We start from the raw sequence: 19,021 nt of genomic DNA, 5'->3' as shown, positions 1-19,021 counted from the left end.
TTCCCTTCAAATTTTGATTCTAAAAAACTAAGCTGGATTCATAAACCACACTCAGTTGAAATTAAAAAAAAAAAGTCAGTCATCTGCCATTAAAAGTTCAAGAAGAATTTGGCTGGTTATCAAGCCACAGAGGTTTAAAACTTGTGTTTCATGGGGGATGGAGCCAAGATGGCAGAGTAAAAGCAGTGACTTGCTTGAGCTCTCCTCCAAACCCTTCCAAATAGCTGTAAAATTGCCTCTAAACAAATTCTAAAGCAGCAGAACCCACAAAAAGACAGAATGAAACAAATTTCCAGCCCAAGACAACCTGGATGGTTGATCAGAAAGGTTTATCATGCAGGGCAGGGAGAGCAGGGCAGTTTGACATGGCCGCACAAGTCGCAGCTAACCTGAGGCAGGCCTCAGAGGGCTCAATTTCGGGCAGCTGTGGTGGTTTCCAGACTTCTCAACCCAGGAACACCAAAAACAACTTAGAAGGTCAGTGGGAAAAGTCTGTGACTGCGGTGAGAGAAGAAGGTAGGTCTCAGCCACAAGTCCCAAGCACGGGCCAACTGCTTCCTGAGCTTCTGGCCCACAGACTGAGGGGTAATCGAGTGGCTGATCAGAGGGGGATTGCAGGGATCTCTTTGCCAGTGCTGAGGCAGGAATCTCTTGCTTTGCCTGTGCTTGGATCTGGGTCACAGTTCTGAGGGGTGGTCCTGGGGTGAGGAGCAGCACTAGCGTGGTGGAGCTTGTAGTGGCTTTGGAGAGGAAACACCTTGCCCCTTATCATACCACCTTGGAAGAAGTGAAAATTTTCAGTTCCCTAGAAGTGTCTCTGGAAACAGCTGTACAAACCCCTGAAGCTTGGGACAGTATATTCTCCACATTGGAAGCAGACTCTTACCTTAACAAAGAGTTTAAAACTCAAGTAATTGGCCAGGATCATGAGTAAGCAGCGTAAAAAGAGTCAGACTATATTATCTTACTTTGGTGACAAAGAAGATCAAAACATACAACCAGAAGAAGACAACAAAGTCAAAGTTCCTACATCCAAAGCCTCTAAGAAAAATATGAATCAGTCCCAGGCCTTGGAATAATTCAAAAGGGATTTTGAAAAACTAGTAAGAGAAGTAGAAGAAAAACTGGGAAGAGAAACAAGAGAGACACAAGAAAATCATGAAAAACAACTCAATAGCTTACTAAAGGAGACCCAAAAAAATGCTGAAGAAAATAACACCTTAAAAAATAGCCTAACCCAAATGGCAAAAGAAGTCCAAAAAGCCAATGAGGAGAAGAATGCCCTAAAAAGCAAAATTGGCCAAATGGAAAAAGGAAGTCCAAAAGATTATTGAAGAAAATACTTCCTTAAACAATTAGAATAGAGCAATTGGAAGCTAGTGACTTTATGAGAAATCAAGACACTATAAAACAAATCCAAAAGAATGAAAAATTAGAAAACATTGTGAAATATCTCACTGGAAAAACAACTGATCTGGAAAATAGATCCAGGAGAGAGAATTTAAAGATTTTTGAGCTATCTGAAAGCTATGATCAAAAAAAGAGCCTAGACATCATCTTTCAAGAATTTATTCAGGAAAACTGCCCTGATATTTTAGAACCAGAGGGCAAAAGAGAAATTGAAAGATTCCAGCGATCTCCTCCTGAAAGAAATCCCCAAAGGAAAACTCCTAGGAATATTTTAGCCAAATTCCAGAGTTCCCAGGTCAAGGGAAAAATATTACAAGCAACCAGAAAGAAACAATTCAAGTATTGTGGAAACATAATCAGGATAACACAAGATTTAGCAGCTTCTACATTAAGGGACCGCAGGGCATGGAATATAATATTCCAGAGGGCAAAGGAGATAGGATTACAACCAAGAATCACCTACCCAGCAAAATTGAGTATAATCCTTCAGGGGAAAAAATGGTCATTCAGTGAAATAGAGGACTTTCAAGCATTCTTGATGAAAAGACCAGAGCTAAATAGAAATTTTAACTTTCAAATACAAGACTCAAGTGGAACATGAAGAGGTAAACAGGAAAGAGAAATCAAAAGAGACTTATTAAAGTTGAACTGTTTACATTCCTGCATGGAAAGATGATATTTGTAACTCATGAGACCTTTGTCAGTATTAGGGTAGTTAGAGGGGAAAAATTATATGTATGTATAGATAGATAGATAGATAGATAGATAGATAGATAGATAGATAGATAGATATAGAAGATAGATAGATAGAGGACACAGGGTGAGTTGAAGATGAAGGGGTCATATCTGGAGAATAAAATTAAGGGGTGAGAGAGGATTATAGTAGGAGAAGGAGAAAGGGAGAGGTACAACGGGTTAAATTATCTCACAAAAAAAAAACAGAAAGGAAAAGGCTCTTATAGTGGAGGGGAAACAGGGAAAGGTGAGAGGGAATGAGTCAATCTTATTCTCATAGGATTTTACTTAAGGAGGGAATAACAAACACACTCAGTTGGGTATGGAAATCTGTCTTACCCTACAGGAAAATAGGGGGAGAAGGGGACAAGAGAGTAGGGTGATGATAGAGAGGAGGGCAGATTGGGAAAGGGGGTAATCAGAAGCAAATATTTCTGAGGAGGGACAGAGTCAAAAGAAGAATAGAATAAATGGGGGGGCAGGATAGGATTAAAGAAAATAGGGTTAGTTTTTCACAGCATGTCTACTATGGAAGTGTTTTGCATAACTGCACATATATAACCTATATTGAGTTGTTTGCCTTTTCAATGAGGGTGGGTGAGGAGGGAGGGAGAAAATTTCCAAAATTTTAAAAACACATTTAAAAAAAATGTTTTCACATGCAACTGGGGAATAAGAAATAGAGGAAATGGGGTACAGAAATCTATCCTGTCCTACAGGAAAATAGAAAGGGAAGGGGATAAGAGAAGGGGGGGGAGAAATAGCAGGAAAAGCAGACTAGGGGAAGGGGTATTCAGAATGCATGCCATCTTGGGATGAGGGAGGGGTGAGATGGGGTGAAAATTTGGAGCTCAAAATCTTGTGGAAGTAAATGTTGAAAACTAAAAATAAATAAATTTATTAATAAAAACAGAAAAAAATTAAAAAGCTGTATGATAAAAATAAATGACTAAATAAATAATTTCAAATTGTTAGCAAAACAAGAACAACAACGAAAAAAAACAAACCAAAAAAATAATTGTGTTTCCTAAAAAATCATTCAGCGAATTTTGGCTTGAGATTGGGGCAGAATTTCCAATAATTTCTGAAATGGCCCTAAACATACTTCTGCCATTTTGTACTATGTATTTATGCTAAGCAGTGATCTCAGCAATGATGATTATAAAATCAAAATATCGATCAACTCTAAAATATGTTGAAGATGCTCTGCATCTTGTAGTATCAAATATTCTGCCAATGTTTAATTCTTTATGTAAAAATAAACAAGTACATCCATCTCATTAGTATGCAAATTTGCTTTCATCTTTCATAAAAGGTAAAATTATATGTATACCAAAGAATTATTTTTAAAATAAACTTCTTTATGATTTATTATCAGCAAATGTTTGAATTGTATGCCTATTTTATATAACTATATACCCAGAATCTTGTAAAACTTTCTCAGTGAAAAGGGGTCAGGAGTGGAAAAAGTTTAAGAAGCCCTGGACTAGATGGCCTCTGACGGTCTTTCTAAAGCCACATTAACGATCCCATACTTGATCACATGACTTGACCTGGGTCCCACACTTAAATGTCAGAACCAGGTTTGGAAGTCAAATCTTTCCTCATCGTGATTGAGTCTTACACTCAACTTTACTACACTGTTTCTTTCAATGGCTGGAAATTGTTGAGCTGAATAGTTCAGATTAATTTAAGAAAACAGTTTCTTAATCCCAAGGGGAATGGACTGCTTCCAAAACTACCTTTCTTAGATGTCTTCTAGAGGATGATAGATGATCAATTATTCAGGTTTTTTTTTTTTAGAAAGTTATCATATTAATAAAAAGATCGAATTCCAATCCATAGAGCACTGGGTATCATCTGACCTAAGTATCCATATTTTGCAGATGAGAAAACTAAAATTTAGGGAGGTTAAATGATTTTTCCTAAAATAACAGGGAGGCAGACATTCGTAGAAAGTCAGCTGACAGCTTCTCTGCCAAGGACGGCAGTGGGATCGGGAGCTGCCTTAGGGACCAGACAGGCAGCGGCCCAGCCAGAGACTAGCCCCGTGAGGCCCTGAGCGAGCTCAGCGGGGCGAGCTTGATCAACGTGCAGATGGAACAGGGCAGTCAGAAGATGAGCGGGCTGCTGAGGAGGCGCTCCTGAAGCAGATCTGCAAAGCTGTGCTACTCCTCTGTCTGCTGCACTTCCTCATCACAGTCATCCCCTACCTCGACATCTACCCCCACCACTTTCACTTCTTCAGTTGCTTCAGTGCCCAAGGCTGCTGGACTCCAACTGCACCCTTGCCATCTCCGTCTGCCACCACCGGAAGTGGCACCAACTGCTCCCGCCCAGATTGTCCAGCCCCTAGCCCGGAGGCTCTGGACATGTCCACGGTGCCTCTCCTGCCCCTGCCCCCTTGTCCTGACATGCAGCCAGGGTTAGTGGGCTAGCTGCTAATTGACTTTAGTTCACCCATGCCAATGGATCGGGTCCAGCAGGAGAACCCAGACTTGCAGGGGAGGAGGGAGAGCGCCGCATCCCCTCTAACTGCATCCCGCGGCAAACCGTGACCGTCTTCATTTCCTGCAGTCAGCGAAAGCACCCCCTTACCTACTGGCTGCACTGCATACACCCCATCCTGCGGCTGCAGCGGCTATGCTACAGCATCTTTGTCATCAGCCAGCATGGGGAGGACAAGTTTCCGCAATGCCGACCTCTTAGAAGCGCTGAAGGAAGATCCTGTCTACGACTGCTGCCTGTTAAGTGTCTTGGGCCTGGTGCCCACTGACCACCAGATTGTCTACTATTTGCGGGGAGCAACCTCGCCACTTGGCCATCCCTAAGTTTCACTTCCGACTGCCCTATGTCTGTTATTTGGGGAGAGGGGAGGGAAGGGTCAGGTCTGAGCAAGGCCCAGTTCCTAAATATCAATGGTATCCTCTGTGAGTACCAGTGCTGGAAGTGAGGAGATCTTGAAATGCATTTCACTCTCAGGGACGCAGATCTCATGCCCAGACATCTGCACTGGCCGATATCTAATGATGAAGCAAGATCGGGAGGAGCACAACCAGCCTAACCCCTGGAGGTTGATCGGCACGAAAATGACCAGGAAGTGTGATGCCTTGTCTTGGTGCATAGCCATGTGCTCTAGGTATCCAAGCAGCCCGCCTTCACCAACATCGCTGTGAACATTGGCCTGGAGAACCGGATTGGGGTGGGAGGGGTAATGGTGACTGCCTGACTACAGAAGAGCTGTCCTCGGTCATCTCCTGTTGCAGGACTTGAGAAAGGTCACGCGGGTGCCTTAGGGTTCATGGCTCCTCTGTTTGTCTGTCTGTCTGAGGCTTCTTCGTGTTTTCTGATCTGCAGGCTCAGGGACTTAAACTTCCTCATCACTGTGGAGCCTGCCTGGTTCTCAGGGACAGTGGAGGGGCCCGCTCCTCCAGCCATGCTCCTGTTTCCACCGCCCCTGGCTTCCCTCAGCACCTCAGGTCCTACCAAGGTGGGATCTAGGGTTTTCTAAGATTATTAAGACCAGGGGAGTCCAAGCTGACTCCACACCACCTTGTGGGTTGCTACCTGTACCTTGTCCCAACAATTTCCAGTTTCCTGGGATTCTCTAGCTTCTTGTTACCTGTGGAAAGATATTAAGGGTTTTGTCTTTGTTTTTGACTCACCTATTTTTCTGACTCTTAACTCTTTGGTATTTAAAGGATGTTTATTTTTAAGATTGAACATAATTTGAATCATGGATTATAGGAATATCCTAAGTGAGCAATATGATTCTGTCCTTTAAATCTCAAACAAGCTGTAATAAGCCAAATATACATGTATGTGTCACATCATGATTTGGTGACGTTTTGTGGGGAATGAGCAGCCAGGAAATGGTTGTAGTGGATAATAATTTAAAAAAAAAAAGGTACGGTTTCAAGCAGTAATGGAATCTAAAGTTGGAGATACTTTTAAGTAATATTTATTTATATATTTATTTGTTTTTAATGCAGCAGCATTCCTTAATTCACATTCTGTTGTGCACGTGTGCATACATGTGCACACACACATACACAAACACACACATGCAAACTCATACTCCCCCACATATCCACACATGTATGTTTCTCTGCTTTTTGATTACTTGCCTATTCTTCGAGGCTAGCCCAAATGTCCCCTCAGCCACAAAGCTTTTCTTGATGCCTCCAACCAGTAGTGATCTTTCTTCCTTCCGAATTTTTGTAGCACGTTGTACATAATTTGTTGCACATATGTTCTGCAGTTATATACTGTATTTGTTTCTTCTCTTATTCCTCCAATTATATTTTTTAAGTTCTTGGAAGGTAGAGAATGCCTCTTACTTATCTAATGAGTCTTGATCGAAGAACCTAGTGCCTAATGTTGAATTGAATTTATTTGTTAATTGATTCTTAAAATTCATCTAGCTGAAGATTCTTCACATAGCTGAAGAAAAACTGGAGGACTCTCAAAATTTATTATCATATTATATCTAATAATTCCAGAAACAAAAATTGAAAAAATATATTGACATAACCCTTGATGCATAGATATTTAGCATCTTTAGTTACACAAAATGATTTTCACATAATGGTTGAGGTGGATAACATAAGTAATATTTTGTATGCTCTGTAGATGAAGAGTCTAAGACTGAGAGAACCAGCTGTTTCATGGTCAGAAAGCTAGCCATTGTGAGAAGCAGGACTCAAACCCAGGTCCTATGACTTCAACTCCAGAACTCTTTCTGCTACACAATACTATGTACAAATATTCAAAGTATTTGTTTTACTGGGTTGTTGTGAGGGAATTGTTTTGTAAACTTTAAAGTACTATAGAAGTGTGAATTATGATTATTGCTAAATAAATAAGAACCTGGAATTATCGCTATCTCTACAACTATTTTAAAAAGTCATAGTAATAATAAATATAACATACTTCTGCTTACATAAAAGTACTGTTTTTCATTATTTTTATTTGCTTGCTTGTTTGTTTTTCTTTACGGAGTTTGGTATAATAGAGAAAGGATTGTCAGAACACTTGAGGTTGGATCCTTTTTAAATACATGAGTGACAATGAATGAATGAATGAATGAAAAATCATTGATTAAACTATTATTATGTACAAAGCACTAAATTAAGTACTGGTGATAAAAATAGAGAAGTGAGATACTCCAAATTTCAAGATTACATTCTAAAGGGGGAGATAGCAGTTGGAGATTTTAGTTGCAAGTCAGATGGAATGGTCCTCTGGTCCTTATGGTGCTACAGCTAAGCATATGGTAATGTTTCTTCTTTAATGGTATTTTCATTGAGAAAATTATATTGTTTCTAATGTCAAATTTTTGACAATGTCAAGGACTTTGGTGTTAAGAATTTTCTCTTTTGGTATTCAGTAGTTGGGGGTGTCACAACAAAAGAAGCAGTTGTCAGGCCACATCTCCAAGAGGTTTCCACTCTTTGGCCCATTCTTCTCTCTGTGGCAGCTGATTTTGGTGGTGGCAAAGTAAGTGGGATTCTCTGTCCACAATGATTGTTTTACTTCTTGGTGGTGGAAGATATAGGCTAAAAATTATTTCCTCCTCTCTAAAATGATAATAATAATATTTATCTATCTTCCTCACAGGTTGTATATGTTTGTGTGATATATCTTTCTGCCTTTTTTATAAACCATAAAGCATTATGGAAGGCCACAGGATTTTGAGTCCCTTTTGCAAATTAAATAACTAAGACTCAGACAGGTAAAATGACTTAGATAAAGTAATATATAGCTCAGCCAATATTCAAAACTCATATTGTTTATGCCAAATCCAGTGCTCATTCTTATCTGAACTGTTATTATTTCACGTATTAAGACCAAACCATTTTTCCTCTTACTTCTCTAGCTGTTCTTCTCCATGTCCTATGAGTACACCTCAGCCACAGAGCCCTTTAAGGGCATTCACCAACATTCTTTTTTGGGTCTTCTTTTCTCCTGTGATTTGGGTTCAGTCACTGCCTTCAAAGAGCTTATGTGTTTTGGGGGAATACAAAACATTCACAAATGGGTAAAATCCAAGCAGGAAATCTTTCACATTTCTTTGTATCCCCAGCACTTGGCACCTTGTAGGCACCTAATAAATTTTTACTGACTGATTGGAGTAATGAGGGCATAGAGAAGATCAGACAAAGTGTTCTGGGAAAATTAAAGGAGACAGAAAGTACTGACATCTGGTGAAGGATATCAGGAAAAGCTTCTCAGAGGAAGTGGCACCCAGGCAAGATTTAGAGGGTGAAAAATGGAAAGAGAATATATCTTGGGCATAAAGTATAGCTTATACATATGCACAGAGGCAATGAAGAGGGGAACAGCTAAAAATCTACTTTGGTTGGAACCTAGAGACAGTGGAAAGGAATAATGTAAACAAAACTGGAAAAGTAGGCTGGAGACTGATTATAAAGCACCTTAAATCCCTGAGTAAGGGATTTTTTTCTTTTCACATCTATATCCCAAGAATTTCATTTTAGCAATTGTATAAAAGGTGGAATAGAGAAGGGAGATACAAGAAATAAGTTATTTAGGAATTAAGCAATGGTGGCAGACACATGAATGGGACATGGCATCATAGACATAGAGCTGGGATGACTCTTTAGAGGTCATCGAGTCATTCATTTTATAGATGAGAAATTTTAGCTTCAGAGACATACTAAATGATCTGCTCAGGGTCAAAGAGCTAGTAAATATTGCAGGGCAGTTTTTGAAATCAACCATTCCCATTTCCAAGTCCAGTGCATTCTCCACTCAACCATGCTGCCTTCCAAAAAAAAATTTTTATTTCAGTAAACTACATAGAATCATAGATTTGGAATCAGAATCAACCTCAGTGACCATGTAATCCAACCCCCTCATTTTACAGATGAGGAAACTGAGGCTCTGAGGTAGACTAACCCAAGGTAACAGAAGTAGCTAGCATCAAAGTCAGAATTGGCTCTCAGGTCTTTTGAAATCCAGATACCCTGCTTTTTCTGCTATACCAAAAGAAGTAGATAGAGTCATGAGAATAGAAGAAAAACAATACTCTTGATTTCAGAAACTTTAAGGTGCCTGAAAGTATGGTGATATTTCCTATTGCATGTAAGTAAAAATATGCCACTCACTTGCTAACTAGGAAAATAAATCCTGAGTACTTTGGGAAATATAATGTATATATACTTAAAAAAAAAAACTTGATATCTTAGTAGCAAACTTCTGTCACATTATAGATTAAAATTTATCATCCCAAAATGTAATGTTCTTATTGTTTGTGCCTTGCAAGTTCTAAATGCTTCATTAAAGAATGACTCATAACTCAAATTCACATAGCCTTTAAGGTAAGGAATCCCAATGATTTCATAAGGTAGCAAGTACAATATAATTATCTTTATTTTTAAAATGAAGAAAGTCAAAATCAGAGAGATTAATTGATTTGCCCAAGATCATAGAGCTAGTGTAAGAAGCAATAATTGCCTCAACTAAAAGGATAATATTCTTTCCATTATAACACAATGAAAGACTCACAGTCCCATGAGCCAAGAAACTATAAATGGACATATTATTGCAGAGGTACATCTAAAAAGAAAAATACCTAAGAATCCTTTTGTATCCAGGTGGCTATTAATTACTAGCTGGTTGCATTTAGCATTTTAGGTGGCAAACTAGGCAGCTGGATGAAACTCAATAACCAAGAGATGTTATATCTATGAAGATATAATTAAAAATGAAAGAGGTCTTCTGCTATAGCAACAATGATAATCTATTCTTTATATCTCTTCAAAGAGTAAAAGAAACCTAGATCTGACTGATATCATCAATGGCTCAATGAATTCAGAGACAGTATTATTTACTTTTAATCCTGTTAGGAGCATCTTCTGTAAGAGTGGATAGGGTGCTGGGCCTGGAGCCAGAAAGACTTGAGTTCTAATGTGGACTTAGACTCTAGCTAGCTATGTGTTCCTGGACAAGTTACTCAACCTCTGTTTGCCTCAATTTTTACAACTGTAAAATAGGGATAATAACATAATATACTTCACTGGATTTTTGTGAAAATCAAATGAGATAATGTTTGTAAAAGCACTTAGCATGGCACACAGTATGTACTTTATAAATGTTTATATTCTCTTTTTCCTTTTTGTACTATTTTTTATTTGACTTTTTAAATAAATCTTTGCCTTTAGTGAAATTACTTATTTTATGAAGATCCTGTTGATTTACTCTATTGAGTGAAAGAGAGAGTAGTAGATAGTAGGAGTGGAAAAATATGAAGACTTAATGATTTCTAAGGATCTACAATAGTTTGCTTTTGCTTATCAGAAGAAGTAAATTGAAATTTTTCTCTAAGACTGTCAAGCTTCTTTTTGTTTTTGTTGCCCTATAGATAAAGACTGTTGTTGATAGGATTGTTAGAAGTAAGATGCTTGCAGTCAGGTAACCTATTGCCAGTCCTGACTCTGACTGACACTAGCTGGCTGTGTGACACTGAATAAAACATAATATCTCTGGGCTTCTGTTTCCTCACCTTTATAAAAACAATGGTGTTAAACTAGCTGACTTCTAGTGTGCCTTTTAACTCTAGTATCACAGAACACAAACGAATGTTCTCTCTCCTCACTTCTGCCTCTTGGAATGGCCAATTACCGGCAACGTTGAGTTCAAGGGTCATCTTTGCTGGTTGTTAGTGCTCCAACACTCTCCCCCTCCCAATCCTAATGAGATAAAATGTGGAAAAATTCTAAACACTCTATCAGTATGAGCTTACTACTATTATTATTGGTGACGGTGTTATCTTTTAAAGCACAATTCAAATGTGACCTCCTTTATGAAGCCATTGCTGACATATTTGGTAATGACCTTTGCCCTTTATTCTTACACAGTTCTTTGTTTCATAATCCCCTAATTCACTTAAAATTTAAGTTTACTGTGCTTGCTGCATTCAATTCACCTCACTATTCCTAGTGTAAGAGGGGCCACATCTTATCTAAATATCGTACTTCTGCCAAATACCTAGACCAGCAGTCAGTACACAGTGGGTGGTTAATAAATATTTATTGAATAAATGGTGTCATCTAGTCTAACTCTCTGTGAATAAGAATCTCTACCACAACCTTCTTGACAAGTAAGTGGTCATCTAGCCTTCTAGTATGTGATATATAACAGTTTCTTAAATGTTTACTGAATGATTGGTTGATTGATTAGAAAATGTTTCCTTGTACTGAAATAAAATGTATCTCTTTCTAGCCGTTACCCTAGTTTTCTTCTCTGAAGAACAGCAATTCTCACCACTATTCTACATGACAGTCTTCAGATATTTGAATACCAAATCTTCTATTCTTTAAGCCAAATATCTCTAGTTTTTTCACCCGTTCTTCATATGACATCATCTCAAGACTCTTCATCGTCCTTGATGCATTTCATCATATCTGTGTCCTTAAAATGTGACATCCAGAGTTGAATATCTTACTCTAGGCCATTATAGATTGATGATAAAACCTTCCTCATAATTACTTACTATCACATTGTACTTTGAGGTTATAAAAAAATTTGTCATGCCTATTTGAGACAAATATTATATGAGTATGCTTGTTTTATAGAAAAGCGAAACTGAGGTCATATTGCTATGAAAGTAAGGTCTCCTGATACCAAAAACAATGTTCTGTCTTATAAATCATTATATCTCTTTGGAAGCTATACCCCTATTGATGCATTTTAAGTTTGTCCTTTCTCCCCCCCAAACATTGCATTGTTAAGCTTTCAGCCCACTAAACCCCTGTGGTCTACCCCATAAACACAAATGAACTGCTATGTGGTCATATATCCCTTTTCCCATATTTGTTCAGTGGATTTTTTAATACTATTTTGGTTCATATTACCAGATTAAGCCCCATTGTTCCAGTCCTTGGAAATTTTTTTGAATCTCAATTTTGTTGCCCAGTGTATTAGCTATCTCTCCTAGCTACCTCTGTGTCATGGAAAAGTTAGATCAGCCTATTGAGTTTATAAAGAATCAAAATGCAAATCTCTGAGAAATATGCAGATTTTATTTGATAATGAGAAAATTGTAAATATTTATATTATGAAAATATATTTTTATGGTTAAAAATACTTATGAAAATCAACAAATAAGTTCTCTAAAGTACTTTAAGCTCCACAGCAAATTGTTTATATTAAAAACCAAAGTTTCTGTTTCTTATATTTGTATTGAACTCACAAAATGGCCTAGAAATATGCTCAATTATGGAAGCAATTGGATTATAGATTGAATTAGAAAAGTAGTCATCTCATTCTTAACGAAAACAAGAAATCAGTTAAAATATAACCTATAAATTGTGGCTTAATTAGGTTATATGACTGAGTTTCCCCAGAGAAGGCTTTCAAAAACTTATGGTTGTTCTATGAACTACTTTGTAAATTTAAGACAAATTAGTTAATCCTTGTGCAACTTGTGCAACTTTGTATGTGAAGTATAGATCAGAAGAATGACACATTTCCCAAGACTGTAGTAATGGACTATTAAATGTATATGTGTATATATATATATATATATATATATGTGTGTGTGTGTGTGTGTGTATGTATGTATATATATATGTATGTATATATATGTGTGTGTGTATTATATATATGTTTATATATATAATACACACACACACATACTTTACAATACTGAAGTTTCAAATTCTTTCATAAAATAAGTATGAGAATTGAGTAACACTAACTGGTTGTTTGAATGTGGTATTTTGAATTATTTTGAATATTTGAAAATTTTCCACCCACAAGAGGTCATCATCAGTAATAATAACTGATAGTTATATAATACCTTATGGTTACCAAATGCCTTACATATATTATTCCTTTTGATCTTCCTGAAACTGAGAAGTAGGTAGTGCAAGTATATATATCAATATTTTAATATCTTAAATTTTATCTTTTTAATTAATAGAATTTTTTTTCTCTCCCTCCCAGCCTTCTACCTCATTAGAAAAAGAAGAAAATATTTGTGATAAATATGCAGTCATTCCCTCAAATTCCTTCATTAGCCATGTCCAAAAATATTTATGCCTCATTCTGCAGCCTGAGTCTATCACCTCTCTGTCAAGAAGTAGATTGCATGCTTCATCATAAATTTTTTGGAATCATGTATGGTCATAAGATTGATCAAAGTTCTTGTACTTTTAAAATTGCTATTGTTTTTAAATGATGTTTTTGTTAATATATCAATTATTTTCCTGGTTTTTATTTAATTCCTTATCATTTTATAAAATAATCATTTCCTTTCAATCACTTCCTTTTTAGAATACTGATGCTATCTTAAAACTGGTTCTTCAGATTCTACTCAGTTCACTGTGCATCAATTCCAACAAATGTTTACATGTCTCTTTAAAATTATTTTTCCTCATTTTTATAACACAGTATTGCTAGGAATCTCAGTAGTTTCCAGTCATTTTACCACCACAATAAAGAGGTGCTCCAAATATTTATGTACATAAAGGGCTTTTTCTCTTTCTTTGATCTGCTTGGGATATAGGCCTAACTTCGGTGTAGCTGTGGCAAAGGACATACACTGCTTAGCACATTTTCCAGAATTCTTGGATCTATTTACAGCTCTACCAACTGTGCAACAATGCTCTTGTTTTCCTTCAATCCTCCAACATCTGTCATTTTCCTTTTTTTTGGAATTATCTTTGCCAATCTGATAGATGTGAAATAGAACTTCAGAATTCCTTCAATTTTCATTTCTCTAGTTATTAGTTATTTTGAGCATTTTTGATGTAGTTATAGATGGTCTGTGTTTCTTCCATTGAGAAAAATACCTGTTTCTGTGTCCTTAGACTGTTAATCATTTGGGGAATGGCTCTTATTCATATACCTTTCACTTCCTTAAATATCTTGGAAATGAGACCTTTGTCAGAGAAATTTGATGTAAAGATTTTTCCTAATTATTTCTTTCCTTTTTAATCTTGACTTTATTGAATTTGTTTGTGCAATATTTTTTCTAAAATTACATAACTAAAATTATCCATTTTATGTGCTGTCTTCCTCTCTATTCCTTCTTTGGTCATGAACCTCTCCTCTATCCATAAGTGGTATTGATAATATTTCAAGCAACAGTGAGGTACTGATAGGAGAAAGCACTTAGAATTGGTGTTAGGAAAACCATCATCCTGAAAGAGACAGAAAGACTTGTGCTTTTAGGTATTTTAGGTGACTGGATAGGGATTTATTTCTCTGCCTTGGTAAGCACAGAAATACATAGGCTTATATTGGTTTACAAGATTCATTTACAATGCTAAAAGCTGAGTCTAGATCATTTCCATTTACTTCCCTGCACATTAAATGAACATTCAAAAAAAAGTCAGTAGAGGTTAAAAAAATAATAAAGTCACCCCATTCAATTAAGGAAGAGAAGTTGTTTTTGCTTAAGAGAGTCATTATGCAAATATGCCATATCAATATGCTAGTAGTATCAAGTACTATGTGACAATTAAATTGGATTCTGCATCTCATCTACTTAAGTTAAGATTTCCGTTACACATCATTGAGTTTTCATATCATAAATAGTAATTATGATATTAATCATAGTGATCTTCAGGTGGTATCATTTGGGTGAGGGGAGAGAATTCTTTTTTTTTTTTAATATTGAATCTCACTTTCATAAGTACCCATTATGTCCATCTTATTTGAGAGATTAAATGCATCTATATAATCATTTCCATAAAACCTGTCAAAGAGGTGAGGGCTTTACCCCCCTAATTTAAGTCATTTATTTAAATCAGTGTGGGCCATATTATATTTTCTGAAATGAAGTGTAATTGTACACAGTAATCTCATTACACATAATTTATATCATCTTCCTTAGGCAAACTGGTAGGGAAGGGAAAGGGATTACAAAGAAAAGAAGTAAACCCGAGAGAACTTGAACCAAGATAAGTTCTGAGAGATAAAACATTAGATTTAAATATGAGATGAGAATGAACATTACTCTATTATCCAGACTCCCAGTGGCACCTAATCCCATTAAATAATGAGTTGGCATGGCAGCATAGCTATTTGTAGAATCCAGAAACACATATTATTGTTGCAAAGAAAATTGGGCATTGGGACAACTGAATGTGGGTGTAAATATCTAAAAACTTGTTGAAATGAAAACCTTCCTACAACTACTATGAATACCAAATTCAGAACTGTTATATTTCTGAAGGTTTTTTTTCCCCTGAAATATAAAGAAGTTGAGTACTGGCTCTGGAAACAGAAAACCTGTTCAAATTCTAATGCTGCTGATTACTACCTTGTCGAACCTTGGGCTAGGAATTTAATCTTCCCAGGCTTAATCCCTCAAATGTATAATGAGGGGGTTAGACCAAGTGCCAAGTGACAGAGTTTTAAAAGTTTTCCAATTACTTTGTTTAAATTTATGTTACCAGGGATATGGAGGGTAAAGATGACAAATTTATCTTCCGACAGTGCAGGTCTGACCATGTTATGCCCTTAGTCAGCAAAGTCAAATGGCTCCCTATTGCCTCCAGAATCAAATTTTAAATGCTCTTTTTGTCTTTTGAAGAACTTCACAAGTTTTCCACTTCCTACCTCACCAATTCCTGGCCTCCTTACTGTTTCTCACACAACCACTTTATCATGTGACACTAGTCTTTTCACTGACTGTTTCCCATCCCTAAAACTTTTTGCTCCTCATCTCCATCTCCTGGCTTTCCTGGATTCCTTCAAGTGTCAACTAAAGTCCCATCTTCTGCAAGAAGCATTTCTTAGTTATACTTAATCTTAGTGTCTTCCCTTTGAAAGTACCTCAATTTATGTATGTACATATGTATGTATGTATGTATGTATGTATATATATATATGTGTGTGTGTATGCATATCTGTATATGTAGTTATTCACATGTTGTCTCCCCATTGGATTGTGGGCTTCTTGAGAACAAGTATTGTTGTTGTTCTTCTTCTTCCCTTTCTTTATATCCCGAGATGTTAGTGCAGTATCTAGTACATAGTAGGAATGTAATTAATGCTAGTTGACTGATTGTTTGAAGGAACATTTGGATTCTTATAATGGAAAGGTTCTCAACATTTAATTATTTATCATAACTTCTAGAGGATGATTAATGAAATTTCAATCCTAGTTTTCTTCCCACTATAATCACTAGGGGTAGTCATGAACTGGTTTAATATTTCCTTATATGTGTGCAAGGTGGTGCAGTGGATAGAGTGTAGGACTGAAGTCAGGAAGACTCATCTTCCTGAGTTCGAATCTGGCATCAAACACTTACTAGCTGTGTGACCCTGGGCAAGTCACTTAACCCTGTTTGCCTCAGTTTCTCATCTATAAAATGAGCTGGAGAAAGAAATGGCAAACTATTTTAGTATCTTTGCCAAGACAATCTAAATGGGGTCTATCCCTAGTGCCTAGCACACACAACACATGCTTATTTAATATTTATAGAATAGAATTAAATTAAATTTCTGCTAGAGGCGTTCCCTATAACAGTGAATTCCCAGATCCAACCACCTGCCTTAAATACTACCACTACCATGGAAAGAACCAAATTGCTGGCTTTGACCATCAGTTTGGTTACTTTAGGTCAGGTCTGACAAAGTCAAAAGTAGCTGAAATGTCTTTCTTTCCCAATTCCTAACCTCTTAAAGTATCTTTTTTTCTGCAATAATAAAGCATATGGTTAGTTTAATATGTATTTTAACCTTAAATTATTGACTTTGGAATGCTAATAATTAATAATCCAAGTTTATGTAGTAAATAAACACAAATACATAACTACAGATATAAACTTCATCAACCAGTATTTAGTGAACACTAGATAGGTTCATAGTATAGGTAGATGAATGCATGCACACAGTCACACACATATACATATAAACATATACATACATATATTCATGCATACAAACACATTTATGCATACATATGCATGGTTGGTTGTTGTCCTGTTCTTGAAGAGGACCAAAATGACATTACTACACTAGAATCAGATTACGTTGTGTCTGACTGTGGCTGATTAGACCATTATGAGCTCTGAAGGCTCTACCACAGGTAAGGCACATATAATCCATGTGAACATTTGGGGTGGATTCTCTAAATTTGCACATCTCATGTTTCTTTTGAGCTACTTCAATTCTGCTTTGCTCACAGAGCACAGCATCTTATTTAACAAATGCATGCCATGCTGGGCATTTTATGCCAGTGTCTCCCATTGTCATGCAATAAATTTCAAAATTCTTCAGAAAGACCATTAAGAATGTCCTTGTATCACTTCTTCTGACCAGCATATGAGCGTTTGCCTTGTGTGAGTTCTCTCTAAAATAGTCTTTTAGGCAAGGGTGTATTTGGCATTCAGACAACGTGGCCAACCCATCAGAGTTGCACTCTTTGCAGAAGAATTTGCATGCTTGACAATTTAGTTTGAGAAAGGACTCATTGTCTATTACCTTATCCTGCCGGCGATCTTCAAAATCTTCCTAAGACAATTCAAATGGAAGTGATTCAGTTTCCTGGCATGGCGCTGGTATACTGTTCAGTTTTCACAGGCATATAACAATGAGGTCAGCATAATGGCTCTGCACATACATGTATGTACAAAATCCACATATGCATGTATGTATATGTGCACACATTTAGTGTGCCTATGTACACACTTGTGTGTACATATACCCATGGCTATGTATGCATACATATATGTGCATTACATACATAAGCATAAGTGCATACATATACATATGTATCTATATGATTATGACTTTAAAATGCACTGATATACTACATAATTTCCTTCCCCAAAATTTACTTGCCTGTCTTATATTTAGGTTTATGGAAAAGTAAGTTTGCATTGATAAACAGAAACAATTGATATTGAGGGTGGAAAAACCCAGAAATATACTAGGGGAAACTTGCCTAGAATTCAATATCTGTAACAGGAATTCTGAAACATCATTGATTAAAAATTAGATTATCAAGGATTGACTATCACTACCTCATTAACAATAAATATAATAGCTTAGAAAGAATTAATATTGTAACTATACATTATGATGTTTTCTTAATGAAAATGGTTTTAAAAACATATGTGTGTGTTTATAGGTATATAGAAACATAATATACAATTTATTATATGAAATATATCATTTTAAGCTACTTGAGAACATGACATATATAATTCAATTTAACAAGAATTTATTAAGAACAACTAGATTTTAAACTCCTTGGTGCCAGGGGGGGTGTCTTTTGTCTCTTTTTGTATTCCCCAGCACTTAGTACATTGCCTGAAACATACTAAGCATTTAACTAATGTTTTTTGATTGATTGATTGATTAGCTACAATGTGCTACACAGTTTTGTGCTAGTTAATGGACATATGAATATAAAAGCAAAACAGTCAACCTCAAGGATCTGACACTGTGTTGAGGAAAACATGTACACATGAAATACAAATTATATATATATATATATATATATATATACATATATGTATTATAGAAAACAAATATAATGCATTTGAAGGAATCAGGAAAGACCTCCTGTATTTGGTGGTACCTGAATGAGGTCAGTCTTAAAGGGCAGTGAGGGATTCCAAATGTCACCAAAAAGGACTATTTCAGGCATTGGGGGATGCTGTCTGCAAAAGGAGATGCAAGAGATAAAAGACCAAAGCAGGAATGTTGGATTGAAGGTTTAGAGAGACTAAAGGTTTAGGTGAGGCTTAAGTGGAGTGAGTCACAAAAATATTATATGATGCTATTCAAAATGATACATTTTGCTACTAAGACTATTAAGTAATATTAAAATTTATTAGAAAGTGAAATTCACATCTCTTCAATAGCCCTTACCCTGGCCCTCCTTTCTGGT

At 36.4% G+C, this 19,021-nt stretch overlaps 1 pseudogene; it reads left to right on the top strand.

Annotated features, from left to right (window-relative positions):
• The window catches only part of LOC114035979, a 118,631-nt pseudogene extending 113,257 nt beyond the window's left edge, over window positions 1-5,374 (top strand).
• Window positions 5,375-19,021: the final 13,647 nt, after the last annotated feature.

This window comes from Vombatus ursinus, unplaced genomic scaffold, assembly GCF_900497805.2.
Source record: "Vombatus ursinus unplaced genomic scaffold, bare-nosed wombat genome assembly UNPS02009573.1, whole genome shotgun sequence".
Taxonomy (NCBI): Eukaryota; Metazoa; Chordata; class Mammalia; order Diprotodontia; family Vombatidae; genus Vombatus; species Vombatus ursinus.
Note: the sequence above shows the minus strand (reverse complement) of the source record. Positions and strands in the feature narration are given on the sequence as shown.